This window comes from Haliotis rubra, unplaced genomic scaffold (genome assembly GCF_003918875.1).
Source record: "Haliotis rubra isolate DU_JTF1 unplaced genomic scaffold, ASM391887v1 Scf504, whole genome shotgun sequence".
Lineage (NCBI taxonomy): Eukaryota > Metazoa > Mollusca > Gastropoda > Lepetellida > Haliotidae > Haliotis > Haliotis rubra.
In genome coordinates this window covers 315843-332841 of record NW_025767196.1, presented here as the reverse complement: position 1 = coordinate 332841, position 16999 = coordinate 315843, and the positions used below count along the sequence as shown (strand labels likewise).

General features: G+C 36.3%; 1 long non-coding RNA gene across 1 annotated transcript; it reads left to right on the top strand.

The window, feature by feature from the left end:
- The first annotated feature begins 7824 nt into the window (after window positions 1-7824).
- On the top strand, window positions 7825-8431 carry LOC124292006. Its single transcript, XR_006902340.1, has 2 exons — window positions 7825-7902; window positions 8225-8431. It is a non-coding gene; the product is annotated as an uncharacterized LOC124292006 (long non-coding RNA).
- Window positions 8432-16999: the final 8568 nt, after the last annotated feature.

The following is a 16999-nucleotide window of genomic DNA, read 5'->3' as shown; positions in this document are numbered from 1 at the left end:
CTATGTCTTCACCAAACTTCTCATACCTCATATATATCTGGTGGTGTACTTGTGCCTTTTGGTAGTTTTGGAATTCTGAATAAAATATTTTTGGCGTTTCCATGGCAACAAGTTTGACATAGACTGAAATTGGTGATAGTGCTCCTTTCTGGAGCAGAACTTTCAAAACCTTTCAATACTCTCCTTCCACTTTTCTATATACACACCAAAATATTTGACATAATCATAACTCGTAGACATATTCATGAAGAGTATTTTGCCATTGTGGGGGATATTGATGACTTTGTCTTCTTGTTACTGTTTCCATGGAAACACGACTTACGCTGTGACTATGAGGATATCATCTTGTCCGGAGCAGATCTTCCAAACTTCCGATATTTGATTTGATTTGTTATACCTATTATGTTTGCATTTATTATATTCAATCAGCAATTGTTGCATAAAAATGTTATTTGCTCTAACATGTCTTCTACACTTCTCAGGTAGGTACAACCTAAGAATTCTGGGAAAGTGCATTGACCAAGCTAACCGAACTCTTATTGATTCCCTTTTCTTGGGGAATAACAGTTTCTCTGAATTGACATAAATGAGGATGAAACGTTCAAACTGGTGTTCCTACACAATTGGGTGGATGGACATTTGGGATACAGATGGTCAGTTTGTCAATAAAGGGGCACGCATAGTATCTGAAATGATTTGATTAAGTATCTACTGGCCCCTACCAGTCTGAGATATTAGTTAGATATGTCAATGTTTGGGTGATGGATGGCTTAAGGATAACTGTTCCCATGGAAACATGACTTAGTGCCAAATGTGTTGGATTATTTTGTCGGAACATACTAGTATCTCTTAAAGTTTACATGCTAGGTTCATGCTAGGTACATGCAAAATGTATTTGATGGTTACCTGACCACGGCATATCATCGAAACTATACATGCTAGGTTCACCAAACTTAATACACAAGTTAGTCATGACCCACAGATATGCCATGTGCTAAAAAATAGCAATCTTCATCTACGTCCATTGTGTGCAACATGAGACAGTCAAGTTCAATTGTATGTCAGGTTTCCACGGAAAACACAAAAAAATCTAGTTTCCATAAATTATTACTGTAATCAGTACATGCCAAAACTATTATCTAACATGTATGTAAAGTTTAGTAGAGTCAGAGAGAAAGTCTTGTGAGCTGCTGAACCTCAGGACGCTACGCTTATTGAACAATAGCTAATGTCTTTCCAGTTCATTTACACATCAACAACAGAAATGATTTAGTTTCATCAACCATGATATTAAGATGCTGAGTTACTGTGCCTTCCCTACTAAACAGCAATATCAACAGTAACTATGCTTCCATTACAAGATAAACGATCAATTGCAATCATTGCTTCATTGTGTTCTGTCACCAACAACCGTATACTAGTCCAGGCTTGATATCTTGATATCCTGATGAAACAATATTCATCAAGATGCTACCCTAATTGAACAATACCAAATGACTTGCCAGCTGATTTGCATACCTAAACAGAACTGTTCTATTCTCAACAATCACGATATTCAGATTCTATGGTCCTGATGTATCAACCTTACCAAACAGCATTATTAATAGTGAATATATATATTATTTTTCTGTCATAGCAACGACCAATTGCAATCATTATTTCAATGTGTTGTGCCAAAAATAATTGAATATCAGCTTATGTTTCATACTTGGATGGAATAATTTTCACTAAAAGTGCTACCCTAATACAAATCTATTGACAAACAAAAAGCTATCGTTCCACAAAGTGCGTTCTTGTGTAATTGGTTCGTAATTTATGCTACTTTGTTGAGACCCCAACTGTCGTAGGTAAATGAATATTAACTGAAGTCCATTGCTATTACTTCATCATTTAATATAGCATCTTTCTCGGTAAGTGGATTAAACTGGTATCGCTGATAAAACAATTTATATTGGCAACTATGAAGTTGGTTATTTGTCTAGTTGCACTAAGACTCACATTATGTATGTGCTTAAATTTGGTTAAACATCGATCAATAGAAGTTCTGTTTACATCGACACTTTTGCTTTTATTTGCCCTATGATCATCTATGGTTGCACATGTAAAATACGCCAGTGTTATTGTATTGCCGTTTTACCTGATGCTGAAAGCACTGACGAGACCAATCAAAGCTATCGCTCTACAAAGTGTGTAAGTGCATAAATGGTTCTTAATTTTCTGATGCTTTATTAAGACTCCATTTGTCGTGGGTAAATTAATGTCAGCTGAACTTCATTGCTGTTACTTTGACATGTAATATAGCATCTTCCTAGGCAAGTGGAGTAAATACCCGACGGTATATTTGACAAAATAACTATATTGACAATAACGAAGCGGATTGTTTGTCTTGTTGCACTGACTCACATTATGTATGTTCTTAAACTTTACTTAAACATCAGACAATAGAAGCTTTGTCTGCACTGACCCCTTTGCTTTTGTTTACGTTATGATTGTCTACGGTTTCACGTGCAAATCATGCAACCCGCCGAGGTTACTGTTTTGTTGCAGATCTCTATTTTATTTATGTTCAAAATATTGAGGAATTCAACACAAGGGTTTTACTCACTGGATAGAAAGTCATTAATCATGGTAGGTACCCTTCGAGGACATCGCAAGGTTGTTTGTTTTCTCAATTATCCATAAATATTTTGAGCTCACAACCGGCAGGTATCCACGAGCCACGCGGATTAGTTGACGTGACCTCGCACGAGTTATGTAAGCGCACGAGTTATGTAAGCGCACGAGTTATGTAACGCTTTTGTTGTTGTAGGACATGTTACTGCTGTTGAAGTTCGTGCTGGCTGACTGACTCCCTTTGATATCTCAACACTGTTATTATTATATTTTTTATATATGTTTTCATTTGCTTTACTATTACTATTAATACTTTGGCATATGTATATGTGTGTATAAGTATGTATGTGTGTATGTATATATATGTATGTATGTATGTGTGTATATGTATATGTATTTATTATTTTTAATTTATTTATTTATTTATAATTTTATTTTATTTTTCAATATTATTTATAGTTAATATTACAGTTAAACATACACACTTGTTTCTGTTGTATGTAAGCTAACATGCATAACACCTAGCGATTATAGACATAAATATGATTAATCAAAAATTAACAATGATATACAAACTTACCTTAGGTATGTTATTCCCTACTATTGCTTTTATAGCAATTAGCAGGTTTATGGCACTTTTCCCCTTTCTGTACAAATTATTTCATTTTAATTACCCATACTGTTTCCACCATGGTATTTCCCCATCACATCGAAATGATGGTGTGGACTTTTTCATTCCTCTCTTTTACATGTTTTCTTTCTTTTCTCTACTTTTATAAAAACATCTTCTTTGACTTTATTGGATGCTTTTACTCTCCCTCAGTTGACTGTGATATCTATTTACAAACTTATATGTTGAAAGAAATGACATTTTGTGTGTATTTAAAACAAGAAGATGATGGTTTTGCTGTGCAATAGAGTGTTTGAATGTATAGATGCCGGTTGACATCAGTCAGTACAGACAGGCAGTGGGGACATTTGCAGTCGGGCTACACTCATATGCAGCTTGTAAACTAAATATTTTCACTTTTCTATCCCGACATCTTTGCGTTTTCAGCAAACCTGTTAATATTATCGCATCTCTTGTAATACTCTGTTGTGGAGACGTACATCCTAACCCCGGCCCAGTACTAAATACTTTAAAGATAGTCCACCAAAATGTTTGCAGTCTCAAAGACAAATTAGATGTTATAGAAGTTGAATTTAATTCTTTTGATATCATTTGCATAACTGAAACGTGGTTGCATAAAGACATTCCGAACGATGATATTCTTATACCGGGATTTCAACCTCCATTCCGCAAAGATCGAGGGAGTCGCGGGGGCGGTGTGGCTATATATGTTAAAGACAATTTGTATGTGGAGCATATGCACCAGCTCGACATTGCTGGACTTGAAGCCGTATGGGTTCATGTTAAATGTAAACATCGTACCTACCTCATAAGTACCTTCCACAGAGCTGACCTGAGCATTGCGTACTGGGAACTAATTGGTCAGTCAATTGGAAACGCTGTTGATCTTAACTTATTTACCGTTATTACTGGCGACTTTAATGTAGATATTTTAAATGAAAGCAATCCTAAAATTCAATTATTGGAATCCTTACACCGACTAACCCAAATTATTGACAAACCAACTCGAATCACCCCGCAATACAGTACTTTAATTGATCTCATAAGCAAAAAGTGCAGGATCGCGGGATGTTAGACCCTATTTGCAGTGACCATTGTCCGATATATGTTGATATCAAATCTGTAAGACCCAAGTGTGATACATTTAAACGTAAAATATATGATTTTCAACATATGGACGTTAATGGTATGATTTCTGATATCAATAATCTTGACACTAATGACTTATTCTTAAACAACCTAGTGGATGACATAGCAAATAAATTAACGACTATAATAAGGAATACATGTGACAAGAATATCCCAAATAAAATTGTTACTATTCGACCATCTGATCCACTTTGGATGAATAACGAAATTAGATCGCTAATACGTAAGCGCAATAGACATCATCAACTCGCTAGGAGGAACAATTCTGTTACCCGTTGGGCTCGATTCAGACAAAGTAGAAATAGAGTAATCTCGGCTATCCGAAAAGCGAAAAGAGCGTATGCAAATAAACTAGATGAAACGATAAATCGATCCACTACGGACAAATGTTGGTGGAAATTAGTCAATAATTACGTGAAGAGAAATAAAAACAACTATAATTTTTCCCCCGTTGATTTTCAATGATGTAAGCGATGATTTACAAGATATAACTGATTCTCTAAATGATTATTTCACTCGGCAATCGCGAGTAGAAAATCCGGATTGAAACACCCCCCGATATCAATATAAAGACAATCAATAGTCTATCAGAAATTAAACTTATTAACAGTGAAGTATATGATATCTTAATGAGTGTTAATGCTATGAAAGCAACCGGTGACATTGGAAATAGAATTCTTAAATTAATCGCTGTCAGTATTTCACCCCTTTTAACGGAACTTTTTAATCTATCACTTCAACAACGCGTATTCCCGGCAGTTTGGAAAGAAGCAAGCGTTATACCGTCACAAAAAGGGAAGTGTAAATGATCGTACAAATTACAGACCAGTAGCCTTAACTAGTTGTGTATCTAAAATATTTGAGCGATGTATATTCAAACATGTTTTCAACTATCTCAGAGGCAATAACATCTTATCCAATTTACAGTCAGGTTTCATCCCAGGGGACTCTTGCGTGAATCAGTTGACATATTTGTATAATTTCATAGCCAAGGCAATGGACGAAGGTAAGGAAATACGTGCAGTATTTTGCGATATCAGCAAAGCTTTTGATCGAGTATGGCACAAAGGTCTCGTGCATAGCTAAAATCATGTGGAATCGATGGTTCACTATTACAATGGTTTAAAAGTTATTTAGAATATCGATCCCAGCGTGTAGTCATAAATGGTTATAGTTCTAATATTAAACCGGTAAAAGCTGGCGTCCCGCAGGGTTCTGTTCTAGGACCACTTCTGTTTTTGGTCTACATAAATGATATTGTTGAAGGCATTAACAGTAATATACGATTATTTGCAGATGATACTTCTATCTATGTAATAATAGATGACCTTACGTAGCGGCGTTTAGTCTGAATAATGATCTACTAAAAATAGCAAACTGGGCAAAAACCTGGAAAATCGATTTCAACCCCTCCAAAACTAAAACAGTCTTATTCAGTAGAAAACCAAATTCAAATCCTCATCCAAGCTTGTTTTTCAACGACGTTCGAATTGAAGAAACTTCGAGCCATAAACATTTAGGTATAACTCTTCAAAACGATTGTACATGGGATATACATATAAACGATATCGTTAAGAGAGTCAGCCCCTTGATAAATTGCTCAAGAACCCTTAAATATCGACTAACGAGAAACACCCTAAATCGTATGTATACGTCGTTTATAATTCCGATCTTTGACTACTGTAGCCATATTTATGACAATTGTACCAAAACTCAAGCAACAATCTTGGAAAACATGCACTTTGACGCGTTACGTACAATATGTGGAGCTGTTCGCGGCACCAGTCGTGATAAAATCTACGCTGAAACATCTCTGTTTCTCTTCGCGAAAGAAGAAGAATAGCTGAACTAATCACATTTGTCAAATGTATCATAACAGATTACCCCACTATCTAAACGAACTCGTCCCTTCCTTCGTCTCTCAAGTAAGTAACTATCCCTTACGTAACACATCGCATTTGCAAACTATTGCCTGCCGTACTGCTCTATATGACAATTCATTTCTACCGGACGCTGCAAGTTTATGGAATGCTTTACCGCAAAATATTAAATCTCTTACAGACATCAATGATTTTACATCTGCTTTAAGTCATAGAGCTAAAGACATTCATTTCGATCCAAATATAGGTTAAAGAGTTTGTCAAATCCTCCACTGTCGCTTAAGGTTAGGATGTAGTGATCTCAACGCTGACAAACGCAACAGACATATATCAGAGAGAGTAGATTGTTTGTGTGGCCACCCTAATGAAGATGCACGTCATTATTTCTTTGTATGTCCCAGATTTGATGCTGTAAGAATAAATAAATTTTATTATACCAATGGCTTTTCATTAGAAATAATCTTATACGGAACGTCTTCCATGGACCCACAAATTCAATCACATATCTTAAAATCAGTCCATCTACTTATAATTGAAACTAGGCGCTTTAACTGAGCAAGCCATACACTAAAACCTGTAATTCTCAAATCTATACTACTATGGATCCCGACTGCAGATGCCATGAATGTATACAAACATCAGGATTTTAAGTTTCCGACTACATGTCATACCATCTACTTTCATTTTAGATATCATCTTTTCTTGTCATGATACTGTTTCATATATCTATGTATATTGGAGCGGTCTTCATATAAGTTCTTTCGAGCTTGTTGACCAATCCAGTTCATGAAAATTCTGTCTTTGCTTTTTCATGAAATAAATATGTTTAAACCACATGAGGCAGTCAAGTTCAATTGTATGTCAGGTTTCACCCCTGGATTCTCACCGATTCCTCACCGAATCCAGGACAAAATCCACCCGGGCAAAATCCACCTGAACAAAATCCATCCCAAAATTGCAACCTTGGACAAAATCCACCCCTTAGGTAAGATTTGGCTGAGACAGTTTCAGGATCCAGTCTTATCTAAAATCTTAGCTAAGCAAAAAAATTTAGACTTAAGATTTTTTTGTGCTAAGCAAATTTTAGACTTAAGATTTTTTCATGATCCCGGGGCCAGGACACTCTAAAACTCTTAACAATAGCAATTTGAGAAGGGTGGATTTTGTCCATTTTTTTTTAAGAAAAACAACTTGATCAAAGATCAGGACACACTAAAACTTTTAACAATAGCAATTTGAGAAGGGCGGGTTTTGTCCATTTTCTTGTTAAGAAAAGATGGATTTTGTCCGGGGTGGCAATTTTGGGGTGGATTTTGTCCGGTCACCGGTTTCACCACAGAAAACACAAAAAAATCTAGTTTCCATAAAATATTACCGTAATCAGTACATGCCAAAACTATTATCTAACATGTATATAAAGTTTAGTAGAGTCAAAGAGAAAGTCTTGTGAGCTGCTGATCCTTGTCACATTATACATATCAATATCAGTCATTTCCATGTCCCAAAGTGGGAAGCGGGGGTATGTGAGCTTGGCTCACTTCTACACTTGTTTGTAATGCATAGAGATTACTAGCAAGCAAAATGATCATAGGTATCTGTCATATCAGAATACCCAAAATGAACATAGATGTCTGTCACATCAGAATACCCAAAATGACCATAGATGTCTGTCATATCAGAATACCCAAAATGATCATAGATGTCTGTCATATCAGAATATCTAAAATGATCATAGATGTCTGTCATATCAGAATACCCAAAACGAACATAGATGTCTGTCATATCAGAATATCCAAAATGATCATAGATGTCTGTCATATCAGAATATCTAAAATGATCATAGATGTCTGTCATATCAGAATACCCAAAATGAACATAGATGTCTGTCATATCAGAATACCCAAAACGAACATAGATGTCTGTCACATCAGAATACCCAAAATGAACACAGATGTCTGTCATATCAGAATACCCCAAATGAACATAGATGTCTGTCATATCAGTATACCCAAAATGAACATAGAAGTCTGACATATCAGAATACCCCAAATGAACATAGATGTCTGTCATATCAGAATACCCCAAATGAACATAGATGTCTGTCATATCAGAATACCCAAAATGAACATAGATGTCTGTCATATCAGAATACCCAAAATGAACATAGATGTCTGTCATATCAGAATACCCAAAATGAACATAGATGTCTGTCATATCAGAATACCCCAAATGATCATAGATGTCTGTCATATCAGAATATCTAAAATGATCATAGATGTCTGTCATATCAGAATACCCAAAATGAACATAGATGTCTGTCATATCAGAATACCCAAAACGAACATAGATGTCTGTCACATCAGAATACCCAAAATGAACACAGATGTCTGTCATATCAGAATACCCCAAATGAACATAGATGTCTGTCATATCAGTATACCCAAAATGAACATAGAAGTCTGACATATCAGAATACCCCAAATGAACATAGATGTCTGTCATATCAGAATACCCCAAATGAACATAGATGTCTGTCATATCAGAATACCCAAAATGAACATAGATGTCTGTCATATCAGAATACCCAAAATGAACATAGATGTCTGTCATATCAGAATACCCAAAATGAACATAGATGTCTGTCATATCAGAATACCCCAAATGATCATAGATGTCTGTCATATCAGAATATCTAAAATGATCATAGATGTCTGTCATATCAGAATACCCAAAACGAACATAGATGTCTGTCATATCAGAATATCCAAAATGATCATAGATGTCTGTCATATCAGAATATCTAAAATGATCATAGATGTCTGTCATATCAGAATACCCAAAATGAACATAGATGTCTGTCATATCAGAATACCCAAAACGAACATAGATGTCTGTCACATCAGAATACCCAAAATGAACACAGATGTCTGTCATATCAGAATACCCCAAATGAACATAGATGTCTGTCATATCAGTATACCCAAAATGAACATAGAAGTCTGACATATCAGAATACCCCAAATGAACATAGATGTCTGTCATATCAGAATACCCCAAATGAACTTAGATGTCTGTCATATCAGAATACCCAAAATGAACATAGATGTCTGTCATATCAGAATACCCAAAATGAACATAGATGTCTGTCATATCAGAATACCCCAAATGAACATAGATGTCTGTCATATCAGTATACCCAAAATGAACATAGAAGTCTGACATATCAGAATACCCCAAATGAACATAGATGTCTGTCATATCAGAATACCCCAAATGAACATAGATGTCTGTCATATCAGAATACCCAAAATGAACATAGATGTCTGTCATATCAGAATACCCAAAATGAACATAGATGTCTGTCATATCAGAATACCCAAAATGAACATAGATGTCTGTCATATCAGAATACCCCAAATGATCATAGATGTCTGTCATATCAGAATATCTAAAATGATCATAGATGTCTGTCATATCAGAATACCCAAAACGAACATAGATGTCTGTCATATCAGAATATCCAAAATGATCATAGATGTCTGTCATATCAGAATATCTAAAATGATCATAGATGTCTGTCATATCAGAATACCCAAAATGAACATAGATGTCTGTCATATCAGAATACCCAAAACGAACATAGATGTCTGTCACATCAGAATACCCAAAATGAACACAGATGTCTGTCATATCAGAATACCCCAAATGAACATAGATGTCTGTCATATCAGTATACCCAAAATGAACATAGAAGTCTGACATATCAGAATACCCCAAATGAACATAGATGTCTGTCATATCAGAATACCCCAAATGAACTTAGATGTCTGTCATATCAGAATACCCAAAATGAACATAGATGTCTGTCATATCAGAATACCCAAAATGAACATAGATGTCTCTCACATCAGAATACCCAAAATGAAAATAGATGTCTGTCATATCAGAATACCCCAAATGAACATAGATGTCTGTCATATCAGAATACCCAAAATGAACATAGAAGTCTGACATATCAGAATACCCAAAATGAACATAGATGTCTGTCATATCAGAATACCCCAAATGAACATAGATGTCTGTCATATCAGAATACCCAAAATGAACATAGATGTCTGTTATATCAGAATACCCAAAATGAAAATAGATGTCTGTCATATCAGAATACCCAAAATGAACATAGAAGTCTGACATATCAGAATACCCAAAATGAACATAGATGTCTGTCATATCAGAATACCCCAAATGAACATAGATGTCTGTCATATCAGAATACCCAAAATGAACATAGATGTCTGTCATATCAGAATACCCAAAATGAACATAGATGTCTGTCATATCAGAATACCCAAAATGAACATAGATGTCTGTCATATCAGAATACCCCAAATGAACATAGATGTCTGTCATATCAGAATACCCAAAATGAACATAGATGTCTGTCGTATCAGAATACCCAAAATGAACATAGAAGTCTGACATATCAGAATACCCAAAATGAACATAGATGTCTGTCATATCAGAATACCCAAAACGAACATAGATATCTGTCATATCAGAATACCCAAAAGGAACATAGATGTCTGTCATATCAGAATACCCAAAATGAACATAGAAGTCTGTCATATCAGAATACCCAAAATGAACATAGATGTCTGTCATATCAGAATACCCAAAACGAACATAGATGTCTGTCATATCAGAATACCAAAAATGAACATAGATGTCTGTCATATCAGAATACCCAAAATGAACATAGATATATGTCATATCAGAATACCCAAACTGAACATAGATGTCTGTTATATCAGAATACCCAAGATGAACATAGATATCTGTCATATCAGAATACCCAAACTGAACATAGATGTCTGTTATATCAGAATACCTTTGTTGTGCATGTTTCATAACAAATCATTCGTGCATTTGTGTTTTGCTGCAACAGTAAGATATGTAATTCCTTATTCACTCAATAATATTGTTTGCATTTGGACAGTAATTGGTCTGTTTCTTATGTGATGATCTATAGATGCGCGATCCCCTGTTTTCAACCTGTTGCATAAATCGCTAAGGGAATTGCTTTTATTGAAAATCCAATCAAATACGTATAAGAAATTGCTTGGTTTGATAACCATGAAACAAACCTGATATATATCGCGGTCGAAAATCAAACCAAAAAGTAATTTGTTTGTTTTTTAGTATATTGATGTAAATGCTTTCCTGTGATTTTACATTGTGTGTTGTGTGTTTGCATTATATATAATCTGGAACACTATGAAAATGCAATTTAATTAAGAAATGATTTAATGGGAAACTTATATAGAGACAGTTAAAGGTCACATGCAACCAAAAAATCAAACATAATTAAAACACAATTATCACTTATTCATGACATGTAATATACATTGCTGGTTACGAAAAAATATATAAACAAAATTATAAGCGTACAATCGCAAATCGAAAGTGCAAAATTGTGTACTTCGGTTTACTTCCCAAGAAACGAAGCAGCCGGGATACCGAACCCAGTCAGAGCGGGTGGGCGTGCACTCAAGTGTAACGGCTGGTTCATTTGCAGATGCCTTCACGGCTAATTGTGTGTATATATAGAGAGAGATGTTGGGTTTTGTAAATACATGCTCATTTTTTGTGTATAACATTTTGCAGACATCATAACATGTCTTGTGTTCAAGTATCACACCTGCCTGTCTGTGTAATTACATAATGTGACAGAGACCGAACTCGGGCCATAAATCAATGCATTTTGTTTATGGTGTATAGCCTGATTGGTGCTAAGTTCAAATTGCATGTGGTCAGTGATAGCAGCTGTGTATTGAATATTGTCATTAGCAGACAGGCAGGCAGACACACAGGTGTCAATAAAACAAGACATTGAGTTTTGTCTGTGACAACGACATATCTATATCACAGTTAGAAATTGTGTCAACGCTAAATAATGACATTGCTTTTAAGTATCGAACTGAGAAAGTGTCTCGGTAAGAAGAACGTGTGGTGAAATAGACAAATGAAATTATAGAAACAGTTAATTTACTGTCATAACATATAAAAAGCTTGCGTCTGTGAGATATCAACAAAACATTAGAAAAATAGCTCACACCAAAGCCTTCACCGAGTATTCACCCGACAACCCGCTTCCAAGCTGGGCGAACCTATTTACTTGCGCACGTGCTATGAGCGCAGCCCAGCTGTTGAAACCCGTTTTCCCCAGAAAAGTCGCGCGGTTTTTTTTCATCGCGTTATTTTTCAACTTTATAAGTTGAATTTGCATTTTTGACGATTTGTTTCGGTATGTCCATACCGAAAGGTATCAGAATCTCCAAAGTTGTGTTTTACGTTGCATGTGACCTTTAAGATTCCTTGTGGGATTTTCATTTGCATGTTTATCAAAAGAAATCTACCTGTATTGTGACGTTACATTTGATGACATAATGATTATTAACATACAGTTTACATTGTTTGCCATACACCATACATTCAACAAAAAAGCGTTAATATTAAGAGGAACGTGAAAATTGTGTTTTCAAAAGTTTTAGATATTTCCACTCTTTGCATTGTTTAATTTATCTTAATGTTTACCATGTCTTTACAATGGCTTAGTAGAATAGGTGTTAGGCTCGTTTACAGTGGTTATACTTTATTTTTCTTTCGTTTTCAAAGTAACAACTGTGAGCTTACCTCGATCATTTTATGGCCAGAATTTATCAAACGAATCTGCATTAGGTATCCAGTTTCGAAGCCAACGTTTTTTTAAACTCCAAACAGACAGATTTGAAATTGGATTGAGATTATTCTGTTTAGAAGGAATGAAATGACACGGAATGATTCCTGACAAAATAACAATAAAGATACATTCTACCATGACTTCAGTAAACACTGGATTGTGATTGGTTAATTAAAGTCATTCAGAGGTATATAATCACGTTATACAGGTCTCTGTTTTCCGTGCGCAATCATACATGGTTTACGGTAATGCACTATTTTTGTCTGCCCACTAACATGGCGGACACCAAACAACCTACCGATGCATCGATAAACTACGGCGATTTTACTGTCGGAAATTACACATATGTCTTTAAAGATGGATTTAGCGATGACGGGCTCGACTCACTACTTGCGTAAATCACAGCAATAGGTGTTTATACATACAAAGGTACTTCGAAAGCATGGAAACAAATATTCAGTCGAACAAGATCAAAACATCGTCTGCTTTCCGAATAAAATTTCAGCAAAAACAAATATGTTTACGTTGATTCTATGTTATGTCAGAATAGATCCAGCACTAGACTGCTACATAATTTCCGTGTTAAATTTATTATCAGCTTTCGTCAACGATATCGCCACTGATCTTGATCCGGTAACGGAGGATGCATTAACATCGAACGCAGAAGAAATTTTAATGCCTTCCGTCCACATAAATAAACAGTTGGGTTATCAATTCAAACAAAATGATATTTTGAAATTTGTACTGTTTCAAATTTAGCGGTAGTAAAACACAATTAGATCTACAGAATCTGCAAACCGTTCTGTTTAGCCCAACATATTTTTTTACGCGTTCGGTTTTAAATTAAATTTAGAGCTATTATAATTTCGTTATATACCTCTGATTTTCCCACACAGTAGGTTTATCTCCTAAATATAATTGTAACCAATTCAGTGTTTGCTTTACGTTTTCTTTTCAGCTCCCTTTTCGTTTGTTGTTCAAGGATATTTCACTCAGACTTAACGTATTAAGGTGTTTGCCTTCACCAATGCTTTGTAACAGCTTGTAGAAATTAATTTGAAATAAAGACGACTTTGTTTACAAGTGTTGTATGTTAAGATTGAAATTCCTGTTCGCTTAGGATGTGAGTGTTTGTGCTGTGTGTGCGTGCGCGCCCGCGCTTGTGTGTGTTTGTGGGGGTGGGGGTGGGGAGAGGTATTGCCGCTCTTTGTCTTTTTGGCTGACGTAAGAGCTAATAGTATTCTTGTTTCCTTTCTTGTTTTTAATAAAAACACTGCATATGTAATCACATATCACTTTATTTTAATCACGCGATGAAGATTCTAACCACTGTACTAGGTGCGGTGTACAGTGTGTACTTGCGTCGCACACCGGGGAAAACGTTTCACGTTGGTTGTCCTTTCACACAGTATTGTGTTTGTCTGTGTATGAAGATGGAGGATGGAGGGATGTTTAGATATGTTCTCTCACATAAAGGTTGACTTTGTACTGTGGTTCTCTAAAGGAGGGGCTAAAGGATGGAGTGACGTGTAGATGTGGAACTGTTCCGTCACATAAGGCTGCATCTGGTGCTAGGGTCCTGTGTAGGAGGCTGAAGGGTGGAGAGACGTGTAGATTTGGAACTGTTCCCTTAGAAGCCTCTCATAATCGTGCAGGGACAACTTATCTTCGTTGTTGAAGCCCGCATAAGGAGACTCTAGATCATTTGCGTCACTTGATAGTCTATCTCCTACCACAGTTAGGTATGTACCGCATTTGCTGAGAAAACAAGCTTGATATAAATGGTTGCATAAAAACACATTTACCGAAGTCCATGTGCATCACAATGTGGCTCCAGATGACAAATAGTGACTACAATGTATTTCATGCATTTTGTCAAACACGATGGATACCTTATCGAGTGAAGTCATATCTTCACTTCAGGTTTGACAAACATCCTGAAATCGTCTCTTTATTATTTAAACAGCATGAAGTAGTCTATTTATCATATATATATTATATTTATTATATTTTCATGCCACAATTGCCTCCTTTACAAAAGTCGTCAGCTGATTCGTCTTCTCTATCACTACAGTTATCAGCAGCACAAAGTAGTTCCTCGTTCAAACTTAAACAAATCAAAAACACATACAGAATAAAGTCCGATATTTATCATTGATATTCCGTGTTTGGAAGAACGAGAATGTTACAAACATCATTTAAAGCTCTTTTGTGTTGCGTCAAAGGGAACGCGCATGAATTAATGTAAACAACACCGCGGCGATGACGGCAAGGATCAGGGTTCAGGCTCATAACGCCGACCTTTCGACCAAACTTTACGGTTGAGTGAAATATACAGGTCGACGTTTCGACGGTTTCATTTTGCCAATTAATAATGGATTACGAGGACAATGCAGGATCAAAGAGTTGTTAGAGGAGGATAATCCGGATTATGCGGATGAGAGCAACAGATGACATATTTTACTTTTTTTTTTATTAAATACATCATAAATTCATGTACATTTTTTCAAAGACTTAACCTAAATGCAATAGGTGGGATGCTGAATCAGCAAACTGCCTCACGGACAGTGTTCTTTGTTGAAGCTGGTGACAAATGTCATCCAGTCGTCGCTCCAAATCCCTGTATTTCCTCTTCTTGGACGGACGCTTCTGGCCAGCCGCATACTGGACCAGCTTGTTTTCGGTGTTGGTCTGTTCTCGTGACAGCAACGACACTATCTCGAAAATGTTTGGATGAGCCTTGCCGACGTATTTCTTCAGGCGTGAATGCCCCCCATGTAGGTGGTTGTTTGTTCTTGGCCCATCTGTGTTGTGGTGGTTCCATTGCGTCATGTGCAGGTCTCCCTCCACCCAGAAGTTGGTCATGTAGTCTCTGAGTTGTCGGCAGCGGTCTTCTTCAGTCTTCAGAAGTTGGTCATGTAGTCTCTGAGTTGTCGGCAGTGGTCTTCTTCAGTCTTTTGCAGTACATATCCAAGATATCCAGTCTCCTTTTCTCTTGCTGTCTCTGTACATGAACCCGCCAACAACCAAGTAACGACTGCCGCGAGCTGTAGGGATGATTCTCTGATTTAGCTGTGCATTTGCCATTTCGAAATCGAATGTGAATCCTTTGGCCATTCCATAGATATTTATACCAAAGATATGAACAATGTTCACTCTGCTAAGTGTTATTGTAAACTTTTCAATCAGATGGAAGTGACATGTGCGACGAGTTCACCTTATCAAAACATATAGAGAAGATTATCCGCAACGCTAATTAAGCCTAATCAGAACCTAACCTTCAAAGGAAACCCCAGGTCGGCGTCCTGAGACTAGTAGAAAATCGAAAGGTCGGCGTCCTGAGACGACACCAGGAGCAGTGGTCCGGCCTTCTTCGTGTGATGTTTGTCGCGCGACAATCAAACACTACGCTACAGACAGCAGGATATCAGTGTTTTGTAGCATGAAAGGTAAAGGAAGCGCCCCACACAGTCATATATCGCTGTCATACCTACTAAATGACTTTGAAACGCCTTCTCATTACGAGGCCTAATTGATCTTAATTGGTCTCACCAGTTGTCCCAATTTGGTCTACTCCCATTTGTGAGAACTCCAGTTCTGAGACTTCCAGTTATGAGACAGTGGAGTAGGTAATTAGCAACGAAAACACACCATACTCCCCTGTCTGATAGAATGGAGTCACCCTAGCTGATTACTGATTTGCTATGTAACTGAATCTTGTGGAGGTAACTTAATGAAACTTTATAAGATAAATTGATTAACATACTCAGGTAAATGTCTTAAATAAATTAAACACTTTGTGTAGGTAACTTCGTGATCAAAGAGAAATTAATTTACCTACTCAGATTTACTCCGTCTCCGAAACGACAGGCTATAGTTTAAGAAATAACTCTGAAATTTACACTCGAAATGCCCCTTATGCCAAACCCTTTCTACCCGACACAATAAATTTATGGAATGCCCTACCAAATTCCAAAGAGTCATGCT